General features: G+C 46.0%; 1 protein-coding gene across 2 annotated transcripts in view; it reads left to right on the forward strand.

Moving 5' to 3' along the window:
• Positions 1-4,499: 4,499 nt before the first annotated feature.
• Positions 4,500-15,951, forward strand: part of DAB2 (DAB adaptor protein 2) — a 111,662-nt gene continuing 100,210 nt past the window's right edge. For both annotated transcript variants that reach the window (XM_066602393.1, XM_066602394.1), the window contains exon 1: positions 4,500-4,680. The gene's annotated coding sequence lies outside the window, so the exon portion shown is untranslated. The remainder of the gene's footprint in view (positions 4,681-15,951) is intronic.

Here is a 15,951-nt window from a genome sequence, read left to right on the forward strand (position 1 = left end):
ATGAACCTATTGAAATCAATGGCGGGCAAATACATCCGTGTGACGCAGGCCTTATTGTTACAAGGCTTGTTTAAAAATTAGAGATTGACTTGCAGGAAAGCTGCCTTCCAATAGGTGGTGCTATAGAGGTATTGTTCCATCTTCTCATTTGCATAGTTAAGAGCACTAAACAACCAGTGAAGGCAGGTCCTTGAAGTCTATGCCTCCTCTCTGGTCAGTCTGTCAGGACTATTCATTTAGTAAAGCTACAACTAGAGATGAGCGAGTATACTCGCTAAAGGCAATTGCTCGAGCGAGCATTGCTTTTAGCGAGTATCTCCCCGCTCGAGCCTGTAGGTTCGGGTGCCGGCACGGGGGAACGCTGAGTAGCGGCTGTAAGCATTTGGGCGGGGGGGAGAGAGGGAGAGAGATCTCCCCTCCGTTCCACCCCGCTCTGCCCCGCAGCTCTGTGCCCGCCGCCGGCACCCGAACCTGCAGTCTCGAGCGGGGAGATACTCGCTAAAGGCAATGCTCGTTTGTGCAATTGCCTTTAGCGAGTATACTCGCTCATCTATAGCTACAACTCTTCGACTCTTCCGCATGTGCCTGAAAAGTAATACTACTTTTACACCTAACGAGAAACTCATGAGCGACTCACCAGCTCGTTAGCGCTTGGGCTGCCTGTTTCCTCACCCAAATCATTGTTGGGAATCATGAACTTTTAGTTCACTTACCGTTCCTGTGTGAAACACTGAACAATCCGTGTTTAAACGCAAGGAGAAGCCAACGAGCCGAGGATGATTTTTATGCCTGCTGAAACTGAATGACAAGCAAGTAGTGTGCGATTCTCGTTCGCCGGTCAGTCGTTGCTTCGCGTTTAAGGTGAACGATTATCCATCAGTTTCGCTCGTTTGAAGTATTTTCTGAATGGTAATCGTTCTGTGTAGACGCAGCATGAGGTGGGGACAATAGTGAATCACGGCATGGATGATGGGAGCAGACACTCAGAGTGCAGTATAAGGCTGCATTCAGACGAACGTATATCGGCTCGGTTTTCACGCCGAGCCGATATACGTTGTCCTTGTGTGCAGGGGGGGGGGGGAGGCTGGAAGAGCCAGGAGCAGGAACTGTGCTCCTGCCTCCTCTCCGCCCCTCTGCACTATTTGCAATGGGGAGAGGCGGGCTGGGGGCGGGGCTAATTCTCGGAATGTAGCCCCGCCCCCAGTCCGCCTCTCCCCACTGCAAATAGTGCAGAGGGGCGGAGAGGAGGCAGAGAGGGGGCGGGAGCTCAGTTCCTGCTCCTGGGCTCTTCCAGCCTCCCCCCCCCCCCTGCCCATGAGGACAACGTATATCGGCTCGGCGTGAAAACCGAGCCGATATACGTTCATGTGAATGCAGCCGAAGGAAGCAACACATGGTCAATAAAATAACAGATCAATAATAGAAATACAATGAACATAATTTGCCATCACAACCTCCTTCCTCTTAGGGTGACTACCCACTACAGTTTTTTTTTTACTGCAAAATTCGCAGCGTTTTTTCTTCTGCAGGGGTCTATGGGACTTGTACTGTTAAAATTGTGATCGCCCAAAATCGCGATTTCGTCAAAAAGAATTGCCTCTAGAAGAAGTTGTCGTTTTTCTGCAACACTCGTTCCACAGTTCTATCTTAGGCAGATCTACAAATGATGAGTTGTGGTGATTAGATGAACAGTCTTGTCAGCTGAGGCCCTAAAAGTGGTTCCCCCCTTGGCCTATAAGAGGTTCTCGGAGGCTCCTTGTGTGTAGTGACCTCTTCTTCCGCTTGTGTAGAGCTTGTTGGCCACTAGACGCCTCTACGACGCAGAGAAGAGATTTCACCCCGTTACCAGAGTCTGAGAGGGGCGCATTATTGGGATGTGAGAAGCTGGATGGTCGTATCAATGAATTGTCCCCACCGGGCCGTTCTGACTGGACTGTTAGGAGTGTTGGGACCAGTGGATGTGTGAGGGCACACAAGGTGACCGGGCTCAGGACCCCCGACAGACCACCAGTAGAGAGGAGCATCTGACCAGACTGTTAGGAGGTGTTGGGACCAGTGGATGTATGAGGGCACACAAGGTGACCGGGCTCAGGACCCCCTGACAGACCACTAGTGAAGAGGAGCGTCTGACCAGACTGTTAGGGGGTGTTGGGACCAGTGGATGTATGATGGAGCACAAGGTGACCGGGCTCAGGACCCCCGACAGACCACCAGTAGAGAGGAGTATCTGATCGTCTGACAAGCACAAGCAGCTCCAACTGTTTCATTGTCAGCCACCCAGAGACAGGTGGCGCCATCGTTACACCCCTGTGTCTGTCGGAACCATTTCAAGGCACTTGGCTAAAGGACATTTGGTCTCACGGCACCTATTGTGTGTACTGCCTTTAACACTCACCCACTGTCACCTCCGTTTGCAGTGGTGTTGTGAATAACTAAACTGCACGCCATGGTTGGAACCAGATTGTCTTCAGCGGTGAATCCAGGTTTAGTTTGGTCGATGACGAGGGCCATGTTTGTGTCTGGAAACCTGGGGGCCTCAATCCTTTTTTTGCTGTGGAGCGGCGCACTGCCCCCAGCTGGTGTGGGGGTATGCAAGGCCATCGTATATGACAGTCAGTCCCCGCTAGTAGTGGTACAAGGGACAATGACAGCTCAGCGATACGTTCAGGACATCCTGCAGCCACATGTGTTCCTCTCATGGCGGCTTACAAGAGGCATCCAGCAGAATAATGCTCGGCCGCACACACAAGGGGGTCACAGGAAGCCCCCACAACATTGTCACACTTCTGTGGCTGCCCGGGCACCAGGTTTATCACCAATTGAACATGTATGGGACCATCTGGGAGGCCAAATTCAACAGCCTACAAGTTTGCACGGTCTACCGTAACAGTGAGGGTGACAACCCACTAGCGTTTTTTCCCGTGAATTCGCTGCGTTTTTTTTCCAATTGTCAATAGGACTTTCTAAACTTGTGTTTTTAGAGTGTTGCGTTTTTAGCATTAGAAAGTCCCACTGACAATTGGAAAAAAAAACGCAGCGAATTCGCAACAAAAAAAACCATAGTAGGTAGTCACCCTCAGTCTAGAGCAATATGCCGCAGGATACCATACAGAACCTGTTTGCCTCCATGCCCGCCCGAATCACATCTTGTATCTAAGCTGGAGGCGGTACAACAGGGTACTAGAGTCTCCATGGCCCCCATATCCCATCTTGTATCCAAGCTAGAGGCGGTACAACAGGGTACTAGAGCCTCCATGCTCTCCGTAACGCATCTTGTATCCAAGCTAGAGGCGGTACAACAAGGTACTAGAGCCTCCATGCCTGCCCGTATCACATCTTGTATACAAGCTAGAGGCGGTATAACAGGGTACTAGAGCCTCCATGCCCACCCGTATCACATCTTGTATCCAAGCTAGAGGCAGTACAACAGGGTACTAGAGCCCCCATGCCTGCCCGTATCACATCTTGTATCCAAGCTAGAGGTGGTACAACAGGGTAATAGAGCCTCCATGCCTGCCTGTATCACATCTTGTATCCAAGCTAGAGGTGGTACAACAGGCTACTATAGCCTCCATGGTGCCCATATCACATCTTGTATCCAAGCTAGAGGTGGTACAACAGGGTACTAGAGCCTCCATGCCTGCCTGTATCACATCTTGTATCTAAGCTAGAGGCGGTACAACAGGGTACTAGAGCTTCCATGCCTGCCCATATCACATCTTGTGTCCAAGCTAGAGGCAGTACAACAGGGTACTAGAACCTCCATGCCCCCCGTATCACATCTTGTATCCAAGCTAGAGGCGGTACAACAGGGTACTAGAACCTCCATGCCCCCCGTATCACATCTTGTATCCAAGCTAGAGGCGGTACAACAGGGTACTAGAACCTCCATGCCTGCCAGTATCACATCTTGTATCCAAGCTAGAGGCGGTACAACAGGGTACTAGAGCCTTCATGCCTGCCCGTATCACATCTTGTATCCAAGCTAGAGGCGGTACAACAGGGTACTAGAGCCTACCTACAAGGGGTCAGTTCTCCACAATAAATGACCCTTGTGCTCTGATATTGTAATCACTTACTTATAACAGCATTACAATCACACAGAGAAAGTTTCATCCATCCGATAACTTCTAGGGGAGGGATTGGTTTTTACAATGAGTGCACATTTTAGGTGTTTTAAGAGGAATTGTATCCTTTCCCAGCAAATGTCAAATATTGCAGAATGTTGCGCGATGCTGATATTGCTGACAAGGCAACACAAGAGTAACATTGTGGTTATCAGGCACCCTGCACCTCCCAAAATGAGATACATAGTGACACATCCAAAGGCTTAAAGCAGCACCTCCCTAAACCCTTTCAAGGCACAGGATGCAGCCGGCTTCTCTATGCTATGGGATGTGTGCACTTTCCATAGGCTGCAGCCTATTAATAGTTAAAAGTGGAGGAGTAGCCAGGCTAAGCAGCAGTAACATCATAGCACATTCCTGGGCTTAGTGGGCTGCCAGCATCTGATTAGAAGCATACAGTATCCAGGGGGCTGTGAGTGGCTGAGCTGAGCTGGGCTAAAGCAAGAGGAGGAGGAGAAGGAGGTTTGAGCTGGGCAGACAGGGGAGGCAACTGACAGCCTCAGACCTCGGCAAAGGACAACATTTCCAGAGCTGCCAGTGGCTGCAGGGACTGGTGAGTACATTATTACCAATGGGACTGTCACCTAGGACAGCGATGGCTGCAGTGGGAGCGATTCAGATGTTCCTACATACGTCTTCCTCTGCGGAATATGTTGGCTCTATATAAATAATGCATATCAGTATGGATGATGATGATGATGATGATGATGAAGCATTGGGGTAACTTGAGAATACCCACAACAAGGGAGGGCAATCATTTGCAGCCAACTCCCTTTCATTCCATCATACCCAACGTAGACGGATCAATGGTAAATTCCAAATTGCGTCTTCAATCTGCAGAACGTTCACACAAAGCCCCTCTTTCTCTTTTCTCCAGACTAATCCAGGCATTCCTCAGTAGTTCAAGGTCTAGGAGGTAAAACCAGGGGGGATTATGTTCTCCAGACAGGAGTGCGAACAGCAGACTTGACCACATCATTCATTTCTGCAGACACAGATCTGCACCATCATCTGAGGTTGCCAATACTGCCATTGTTCCAGATCTGCAATTAAAAAAAGAGAGGTATTTGTCGCAATTTTTCCCAAAAATCTCAGATATTGCATGTGGAGGGCAGATGTAGTGCAGCGGTGGGTTTGTCATTTGGCACAATTCATTATCTATGGCTTTATAGCCAGTTAGCTTAGAATAGTGAGATCAAAGCAAAATGACCTGCTCCGCTCTGCTACATCTGTATGCCTGTTGCAGAATGAATAGACGTAATCTTCATTGGCATTGGGGAGGTAATCGATGCGTTTGTTAGGTGCACAGGAGATAATTGTAAGTCTCCTCCGTTCTATAGCATTCACATCTGCAGTAGCAGTGCAGTGTAGTGTGACAATAGCTGTACGCTGTCCTCGTCCCTGGCAGTGCGGGTGATCTGCGCAGGCTGCAGAATAATAATTCTAGAGACGTTTCCAGCATTTATCCTCCTTCTGAAGGCGCCGGCAGATGTAAGATTAGATGGAACATGTAGGAGAATCGGCACCACCTGGGAGACACATCAGATGTCATTTTAGTGATGAGTAAGGATTTGGCGCTCACTGGAAGGATACTGAAAAATGTAGTAGGTGAGGGGTCTTGATTGCCAGGTAAAGACGAATATTCCTAGGTGCTGTAAACAATCTCATAAGAGAGAGCAGCTAGAGGGAAACTCCGATCATGGCATGAAGGAGGAAGATATAAATGAGATAAAAGGGAAAAAAACCTCAGCGCTCGCACCGTAGAATAGGTAGAAATAGAGTATACTGAAGAGATTAAGGTTATATCACTTACTTCAGGGAGGCGCCTTTAGGGTAGGCGCCTCCTAATCCAAATAGGCGTATCAAATATGGTGCCGATCAACAATGGTGAACAGGTTCCACGATTTTAATAAAATAGAATAAAATATAATACACAACGCGTTTCGGCCGCACGGCCTTTTTCAAGTGTTGAACACTTGAAAAAGGCCGTGCGGCCGAAACGCGTTGTGTATTATATTTTATTCTATTTTATTAAAATCGTGGAACCTGTTCACCATTGTTGATCGGCACCATATTTGATACGCCTATTTGGATTAGGAGGCGCCTACCCTAAAGGCGCCTCCCTGAAGTAAGTGATATAACCTTAATCTCTTCAGTATACTCTATTTCTACCTATTCTACGGTGCGAGCGCTGAGGTTTTTTTCCCTTTTATCTCATTTAGATGTCATTTTAGGGTATTGCTTCATTAGCGTTCCCCAAAATACATTTATGATTCCAAGTGGGAGTGATGTGGCTAATAGAGCTGGGTAGTTAAAATTCCCTTCCTCTGAGGCTTCCAGCAGATTTCACGTCTTATGGCACCTATATTCTAGCATAGACGGATCAGTTCCTCAATACTGACCCTGGAAAGAGCTCAGGTGTGTGGATTTTGAATTCCCCACAGCTGTATGCTCTATTGGGTTCTCCGGGACTATAATACTGATGGTCTATGTTTAGGATTGGCCAACAATGATTTTTGGTAAGGGTCTGACCCCTTTCCAATTAGCACAATAAAGCATCCTCTTCGGGCTATACAGGTGGCTGTGACCGGTACTCAATCCCCCACCAATCAAATATTGGTGGCTTGTCCTAAGGAGAACATAGAGAAACATAGGCTATGCTTTGCATTGAACATGAATGATCGATTAGTGGGGGTCTGACTTTTTTTTAGGACCCCATGCCAATCAGCACAATAAAAAGCATCTTCTTCAGTCATGGCTGAACAGGTGGCTGTGACCAATTAAATATTGATGGCTTATCCTAAGGATGGGCTGTCAGCGTTTCAACTCCCAGAGAACATAGGTTATGCTTAGAATTGGCCATCAATGATTGATTGGTGGGGGTCTGAGCTTTGGGACCCCTTACTGATCAATACAATAACGTATCCTCTTCAGCCTTTACACAATCCCACACTAATTTGATGGCTTATCCTAAGGATGGGCCATCAATGTTTAAGTCCCAGAGAACATAATTTATGCTTAGGGTTGGCCATCAATAATGGATTGGTAGGAGTCTGGCCTTTGGGGCCCCTTGACGATCAGCACAAAGTGTTCTTTTTATTCTCTGCACAGGCTGTACAGGTGGCTGTAACCAGTACTGTAACTTGGTCGTATACCAATCAAATATTGATGGTGAATCCTGAGGACAGGTCATTAAAGTTTAAGTCATGGAGAAACCCTTTATAGCTATATGCTCAAGAATGTGCTTTGGCTCCACACAGCCTCCAAGTCTATGGGGCTTGCATCTACTCCGTATGCCTCTAATTTCGTAGTAGTAATAGGATACAAAGGCTTTTTCTTTTGGAATCCTATGGAGTCCAAGAGAAAGCATTGCTTCTATAGGGGAAGAAGAGGTCTCCCTATTACTGTGTAGTATGGAGGCACCCAAGGAGAGTCGTATGGAGCCATTGCCACCTAAGGCTTTCTCCAGTAGCAAGTCAAGGACGGTATTGGAGCCTTTATCCAAAGTAGAGTCTCTGGAGTAATGGCTTCTTAGGACATTCTGACTGTTCATACGTATTCTGTAAAATATCCATTTCACTCAAGTGTTGTCAGCAAAATACAGGCAGCATCTAGAACTGGCTTTATTGTGTGAGTAATGTCCTCCAAGAAGGTGTGATCTCCTGTATGAAGGTTCACAATAAAATGTGTAGGTCCAAAGGTGGAATTTTAATTTTGTGCCCCTGACTAAAACCACATACATATGTAATCTTTGCAGTCTATATGGTGATGGTATGACTAGCCACTACCAAATATCACCAGAACTAGATAAGGTCAAAGAGCCTGTTATGTGTTGCCACCACTAAGGCTTCTGGTTTGACCTCGATGACCAGATACATTATCATAGTCCTCCATCACGGTAGAGATGTTCTTCTTGCCTAGGTTGATTGCCTTGGAAATGTCCTATGAAACTTACTTGGGGACATGTAGAACTGGTGCAGGACCATCGTACTTAGTATGGTATAGTGGGGAATGCTTGTGTTTTACTAAGGCAATGCTCTGTATGTACCGTAGATTCGGTTCCCTCGAACATTAAAAATGACTCTGTTCCTCCACTCCACTAAAGGGAATGGATATTACCCCCTCCCCACAAATGCAACAAAAACCCATCTATCAACCCAAATTGTTCATTTTGGTCACTTCAACTCAAAACTGAATCTTATCGTAGACAGTAGAATCCATCAAGCTCCTGGGTCCCAATGCAAAATCGGTAACGGAGCTTCCTCCCTCCATGTACCATTTTTATACTGGTATGGCAGAGAATCTTTTTGGCCCAAGTGTGATGGCTGCCGCTGCACCCCCTGTAGCTGGGTATGTAACGGTGGGTAACAGACTGAAAAGTTGCAAGCTACCTCAAAGTATACCAGTTTGTGTCTTAGATCCCCACTGCTACTACATAGTAAGAGGCTTCATGATGATATTGTAATGGCACCTCTTCGAGCCCAAGAAAATGCATTGCAATGTCGCGTGTAATGTATTGGATTATATGAAAATGTAAGTGTCGATGTGATGCAATGCTTCCGGGATATTAAATAGTGTTGTATTCCGTTAAGTATTAGCATAAAACCAGTTGAATACCTTTCTTCTACTTGTGTCTATCACTGGTAGAATATCACATATGAGTTTGCACTTCAATGGTCAGGAAGGGTATCGTTTCTCCTTAGGGAGAGCACTTGGAAGGTGTGAGGACACTTATATGGCCATGCATGCTCCTCTGGGAAATTTATGCAAATTGGAAGATAGAACAAGGCAGCATTCCTGCAAGTCAGTGTCAGATCTTCTAACAAGCCTTGTAACAATGACTGGGAATATAAGCTGAAGCCAGGGTCTTCTGTACATGGTTGATCTTTTCCTTCTGGAGAAGACTCTGGCTTATATTCTCAGTCATTGTTAGAAAGGCTTGTTAAAAGGTCAGACATCGACTTGCAGGAATGCTGCCTTCGATTAGGTTGTGCTGTAGAGGCATTGTTCGATCCACCCATTTGCTCTTGATTGTCAATACATTGCATGTGCTTGGCCCCCTAGTGACTGCCAATACGCCTTTTTACAAGTGCCACTAATGGGCTTTAAACCTGCAGATACATATTTTAAAGGCAATGGCTTGGCTGACTGCTGACAGCCAGGATCCTGTTGTAACTGTCAGGGGTGGAAAAATCTCAGATCCCTTACAAGCCACAGTCAATAGCAAATGCAGCATTGTCACCCATCGGCACGGCGCAATTTAATTGCAAGTTAGAAATGGATTCCGATGGCAGGCAGAGGCTTGAAAAAGGCCTTCATGTCTGCTATGTAACTCAGCCTATTAGACCCCACTTCTGACAGAGTCTCATAGGCTGCTGTCATAGGCTTTGTGGAACGCACGACAGAAGTAACGCAGTGTACTATCCTAGCGATTCAATGATCACATCTTCAAGTCCTCTTGAGAGACTAAAAAAAAACTATGTCAAAAAAAGTTCAATCAATATATATTTTTTAATAGTTATAAAAAAACAAGTTTTTCCCCACTAAAGCACTTTTTTAAATGGGTAGAATAGACACATATTAGGTATAACCACTTTGAAAACAACCCAAGCAATGAAAATATTTTGTTATGTCTTTTGCTTCGTGAACGCCGTAAAACTAATGGCAGAATTGTTCACCTCCCAAAAAAACCCAATAAAAAGCAATCCAAAAGTCACGTTACCTCAAACTGGTACCCATCAAAGCTCCTCCCACAAAAAAACAAGGTTTTCCATTCCCCCTCCCCTCAAAAAAAGTTAGCAAGAGTTATACAACACATCATAAAAAAACTTGTCCCACAGAAAACAAGCCCTCATACGGCTATGCCAACACATTGTGGCTCTTGCAATGCACCCTTGAAAATCGCTTGGTCCTTTAAGACACAAAGTAAACCGGTCATTAAGGGGTTAAAGGAAAGAGTTCTCCACTTTGGACAATCCCTATTTTCAGTTTGGACAATCTCTATGTTCAGTTTCAGCTATAATCTGTGAAGTGTTCAGTTTCTCTGCAGCACCCCTGCAGGAGAAATGAAGAATTACAGTGTTCATTCATATCAATTGGTTGTCTATGTAATACAGAATGGGTGACCTCCTACGGAGCGAGAAATCCTTTCTATAACTGCTCTGGCCTAGAGATGAGAACCCTAAACAGAGGATCCCCACCAACTTTCTATTAACTCAGAATTCACTACTAGGGTGTATGAGATGAGTTTGCTAAATTGGATGACCCCTTTAATCGCCGTTATTTTTCCATAAGCTATTCCAGAAGAAATGAACTGCTGGATAAATGATCTGTACATGCATGCTGTCTTGGAGGTCTATGTCGGCCAGTGGCACTGGGAAGATGGATCATGTAGCGTGTTCCAAGACCCCCAATATGAAGGTGGTATCTCAGTGGCGAGGAGGATAACTAATCAATCGCGCCTCATTATGGCATCTATTCAGACCTCCAGGTGGGGGGGGGGGGGTGGCACTTGTACATGCAGTGCTGGCTTTCCTTTACATTCTGCTGCCTGCATGGCCTACATACAGTAGTGAAGATGGTCCCGCTGGTCGGATTGCATAGGTTTCCTGTACTAGTTATTCCTCCATTCATCCCCTCCTGAATGGCATATTTCAGTAAGTCGCCCGGCCAAGAGCTTCAGCAATAGGAGCTCTCATGTTCGGCTGTTTGCAAACAGCAGGAAGCCATGAATGCATGGATAATGGAGAGCGGAGGAAGCCACAGAAATAGGAATCTCATTGATTCGAGGTGGCAATCGGTTATGAAAAGAAACACGTAGAGTAATAGATAAGGAGAGGAAGCAATGGAGACCGAGCCGATAGATCCTGCAAAGAAGTGGGCACTGCAGTAAGACAGCTTTGTAGCTTTATGTGCGCTAATCATGTAATCCTAAGGGCTCGTGCACGCGGGCATATATGGGTTTCGGTTGCATTAATACACTAAAATCGATGGGTTCTATTCACTGCATATTACACGTGTATTACGCTGCGCACCATAAGTGACCTGTCAGCTGAAGTTCGGGGCCACCATGAATTTTTAAGGGCTTTTTCTGGACTTTGATATTGATGGCCATTTGTTAGGATAGGCCATTAAAGGGGTATTCCAGGCTTTTTAAACTCCTGACCTATCCCCTGGACGGGTCAGCAGTAGTTGATGGATGAGGAACTGCCGCTTAGGACCCCCGTCCATCAGTGGATCATCTGCCTTGCAGTCAGTGCAGTGGGCTGCACGTCATCATCAATGGTCAGAGGAGAAAGTTGGAGCGCCAGCTTCACTCTTATTCAAATCGGTGCGAGCGCCACGCTGCTCTTCATGCTGAGGACCATGGTCAGGATGTCATGTCCTGTCCTGAGCAGGAAGTGTAGGAGTAGCATGGTGCCCCCATTGATTCTAATGGGAGTGAAGCTGGCGCTGTGACTTCTTCCTCTGACCACTGATGATGATTATCTGGCTCGCTAGACTAACAACGAGCCGGATGATCAGCTGATTGACGGGGGTCCCGAGCATTGGAACACCGTTCATCAACTACTGATAACCTATCCATGGGACAGGTCATCCATTAAAAAAGCCTGGAATGCCCCTTTAATATCAGATCAGTGAGGGTCCATCTCCTACCACCGATGAAAGTAGGGGTTCGACAAACTGACTTGCTGGGAGTCGTCATCCCAGGAACACCTTTTTATTAAAATTGATTGAATAGCAGTATTATCTAGACATACATTAAGTAATATAGTTAAGGAATGGCGCCATATGGTCACTGTATGTTGGTGTTATTTCAGCTCTCTAAGGCGGTATTTATGTTGACATTCTAGGCCATGTAGGCACTGCATGGTTTATCGTTAACCCAGGACTGTCCAACAGAATCCAGGTTGGTTGGGCGACATGCTTATAGCCCACCTAAGGCTCCAGGGTACAACCACAACCTCTGCACCCATTATAGTGATTTCCCTGCCTATAGATTACAGTTGGTGCGCACCATTGTGTGGGGCGTTGAGGGTTCACTCCTGGCTGAGAGCCCACTGGAGGATTCACCTCTGAGCCTGGGAAGCACTGTATAGATGTGTTATTGCAGTACCATACTGTATATAGCGTTATATATTATGGCTGTTTGTATACCATATGGGGGCACCAACAGACATTACTGCATTGGGCACCGATTATAGAATGCCAGCCCTGCTGTTGGGTCATTTTTAAGAGACTCCATAGAGAGCGGCTGTCTTCTATTAGCAAACTGGATTTTAATTTCCTGCTCCCACCCATAAAGGGAAGGGCTGGACTGTTTATGTAATACTATAATATATCAGTGACGCTTTATCCTTAGTGAACCTCTGGTTTCCACGTTCACTTTAACCCTTTCCTGCCTCTGCTAATTTATGTTCCTTTGCAGCTAGGACATAAACATGCAGTCTTATAGTGGTTGTCAAAGATTAAAAAATACTTTTTGCCTTTATCTTCCAGAAACAACGCCACTCTGGTCAATGGTGTTCCCTGGTATTGCAGCCCAGCACCATTTACTTAAATCTTAGACAAGCCCATAGATGGGAAACCCCTTATTTTTTTCAATACCAGAGAACCCTTTTAACTTAAAGCATATGTCCAGGGTTAGTTAAACATGGCAGCTGTCTTCCAATCACAGCGCCACCCTTGTCCATAGGGTTGTGTGTGGTATTGATGCACAACTCCAATTCACTTCAATGGAGCTAAGCTGCAATATGACACACAGCCCTATGGACAAGGTTGGCGCTGTGTTTGGAAGAAAGCTGCCATGTTTTTTCTAACCCTCGACAACCCCTTTTGAATGGTAGATTACAGTGCTAGTGCTCTGACATTAAAGGGAGCAGCCTGGCTTTTCATAGCTGATCTGGGAGACTACTGCCATAACTATTGGCCACCCATCCCAAGCCTACAAAGAGAGCTGAGCGCTTGGCGCAGCTTTCTTTCCCTAGCTCTTATGGAAATGAATGGGAGCTACGGAACAGCGTGGCACAGTGCGCTATGTTGTTTCCATAACTTCTGAGTTATGGAAACAGTGTAGCGCGCTGTGCCACACTATTTCTGTAGCTCCCATTCACTTCAATGAGAGCTAGGGAAACGGCGCTGCTCTAAGCGCTCAACTCTTTTGGACAGGGGGTCAGAACACCACTTCCAGGTTTTCCCATCTCAGCCATTAAGGCTGGGAGATGGGAATAACCCCTTTAAAGGGAACCTGTCGGATCTGTAATGGTATTGAGCAGTGGGCACTACAGTACAGTGGCAGGCATGCCAATGTCAGCAGTCTGTCACTTATACTTTGGGGGGGTTTAGAAAACTTGCCTTTTCAAAGTTTACCGCGTGGGGCAGAGATGAGTCCGGTGAGGCTCATTAACCCTTTCCAATCCACTGTCTGACGCCTAAAGACATTCTGATTGAAGGCTGTACAGCTCCGATGTCGGAAGACGTCCGGCAGGGTATTCTTACTGTATATATTACTGCCTGCTCTGTTGTCTGGGGCCTCTCCGGCATGTCCCATACCGCAGTACTGGCTAAAGCCAGCAGATGGTGCCATTGTATAATGGCAAAAAGAGAAAAACTCCTAGGAAACCCTGAATCCAAAATTGGATTGCAAAGGGTTAATATTAATATATTTACTGCTCACCCTGCCTTCTTGCTGCTAATTGACAGGTCTTTCACATGTACAGTAATATAAAAAGTCCTGTTAATCAGAGAGGCAGGGTAAGCAGTGAATATATGAATATTAATGAGCTGCAGCGGACTCATGGCTGCCCCAAGCTGCAAACTTTGAAATGCAAGTTTTCAGAATCTCCTTCAGCAATCGGTATAAGTAGCAGATCAATGAAATCAGCATTTCTGCTGCTGTATTATAGTGCAACTCAGGTATCATTAGGCACTTGACAAGTTCCCATTTTTAAATGGGTTGTTCAGGGTTAGAAAAACATGGCTGCTTTCTTCCAAACACGGCTCCACCCTTGTCCATTGGGTTTAGTATGTGGTATTGCATTAAAGTGAATGGGAGCTGAGCTACAATACCAGACACAACCCACAGATACGGGCGACGTTGTGTTTTGGAAGAAAGCAGCCACGTTTTTCTAATCCTGAACAACCCCTTTAAGCTCCAACGTTCCTTTCTGCATTTTGGTCATTGTAATCACTGGTCCTCCATCATTCCTCTACATGTCGAACCCTGCTAGTAGTCATCTAATGGTTCCCCGTCTATGTGGTACTGGATGGATCCAAAGACCACCTTACCACACAAGAGGGCATCAGTATTATAAGTGGCACATGGTGGCTCTCTTATAGATTTTGCATTGAGGTCCTGGAGTAGAAAAACTACTGATTCTGAAGGGGTTAAGCTAATGAATGTTACTGGCATCCGGCAAGTTCTGCTAAAAGAAATTACCGAATAGTGGAAGGAATTTGTAGTGAAATATTTATTCTCACCTCAGGATGAAGCCCTGGGGAACTATTACTTCTGCAAAATAATGGGCTGAAAAGAGCTCGGATTTATTACAGAGTATTTTATAGGAAGTTGTTCATAGGGAAACGCAAAGGAGCAGACACCCAGCCGAAACACAGCGGAGAATGCATGGATCACTGTCCGTGTCACTCATTCTCCTACTGAGCTCTTTGTTGTGAGGAAACATGGGCAATCGGTTCATAAGAGACAGTGCTGTGGCTGTCAGCTGACAGCCACTCCATTTTCAGTGGCAGGATACTGCCATCTGACAGCCGCTCTATTCTCAGTGACAGGATGCTGTCAGCTGACAGCTGCTTCATTGTCAGCAATGGGATGCTGTCACCTGGCAGCCACTCAATTCTCAGTGATGGCATGTCATCATTCTGCAATCACTCCATTTTCAGTGATGGCATGCTGTCATGTAAAGCTGCTGCATTCTGAATCCATTAATACCTTCATCTGGCATCCACTCCATGAGCAATCAGTTTATCTAAGTTTGGTTGCTGAAATGCCCTCATTATCAAATGGTGAAAGATGCGGGCAATCATACATATTCCCTGCAGCAGCCACTAGAGGCGAAATGTATTATTAAATGGCTGCCATTCAAGTGGCCATATCTGCCAGATCAAGAGCTGCTGATGGAGGAAGGTACTGAGTGGTAATATGACCTTGATGATGTCCACATTGTAATAGGGTATATGGATAAAGATTTGATTCTGTAAGACTACTTTAAGATACACTATATTGACAACAGTATTGAGGGACCCACCAATTATGTGCTGTCAGGTGAAGGGGATATGCAGATCGAATGTGTCAGCATTAGGTATAAAGGAGAATATCACACATCATATTCCAGTACAGAAACCATCAGATGTCACCAGGTGTAGAGGTAACAGGGTCTGGTGGTGGGATGTCATCTGAGCAACCAATCAGTATGGGAGATCACAGCATTTTTGGATCATTTAAAGTGGAAAAGATCCGGTGTGTATGCAGTGCAGCCACGTTCAGAGACCTCGTAAACTGACAGAAGGTGAACATCAAAGCCTTGTAGGAGCTGTGAAGGCATCATGAACATCTTATTCCGAAATACTTGCTCAGGAGATCTCACAGGTCATTGGAACATCTATTTGCACTGGAACCATCGAGAGCGAACTGCTTGCAAAGGCTTACCATAGGTGAACAGCTGCACATAAGCCTAATCTCACAACAGTGAATGTACAGAGGTGCCTCTGATGGTGCTTGGAGCGTTGTTCTTGAATTGTAAATGAGTGGAAGCAAGTGTGGTAGACTGATGAATCACAGTACAACATCTTCCGATCGGATGGCGGC

Source organism: Eleutherodactylus coqui, chromosome 5 (genome assembly GCF_035609145.1).
Source record: "Eleutherodactylus coqui strain aEleCoq1 chromosome 5, aEleCoq1.hap1, whole genome shotgun sequence".
Lineage (NCBI taxonomy): Eukaryota > Metazoa > Chordata > Amphibia > Anura > Eleutherodactylidae > Eleutherodactylus > Eleutherodactylus coqui.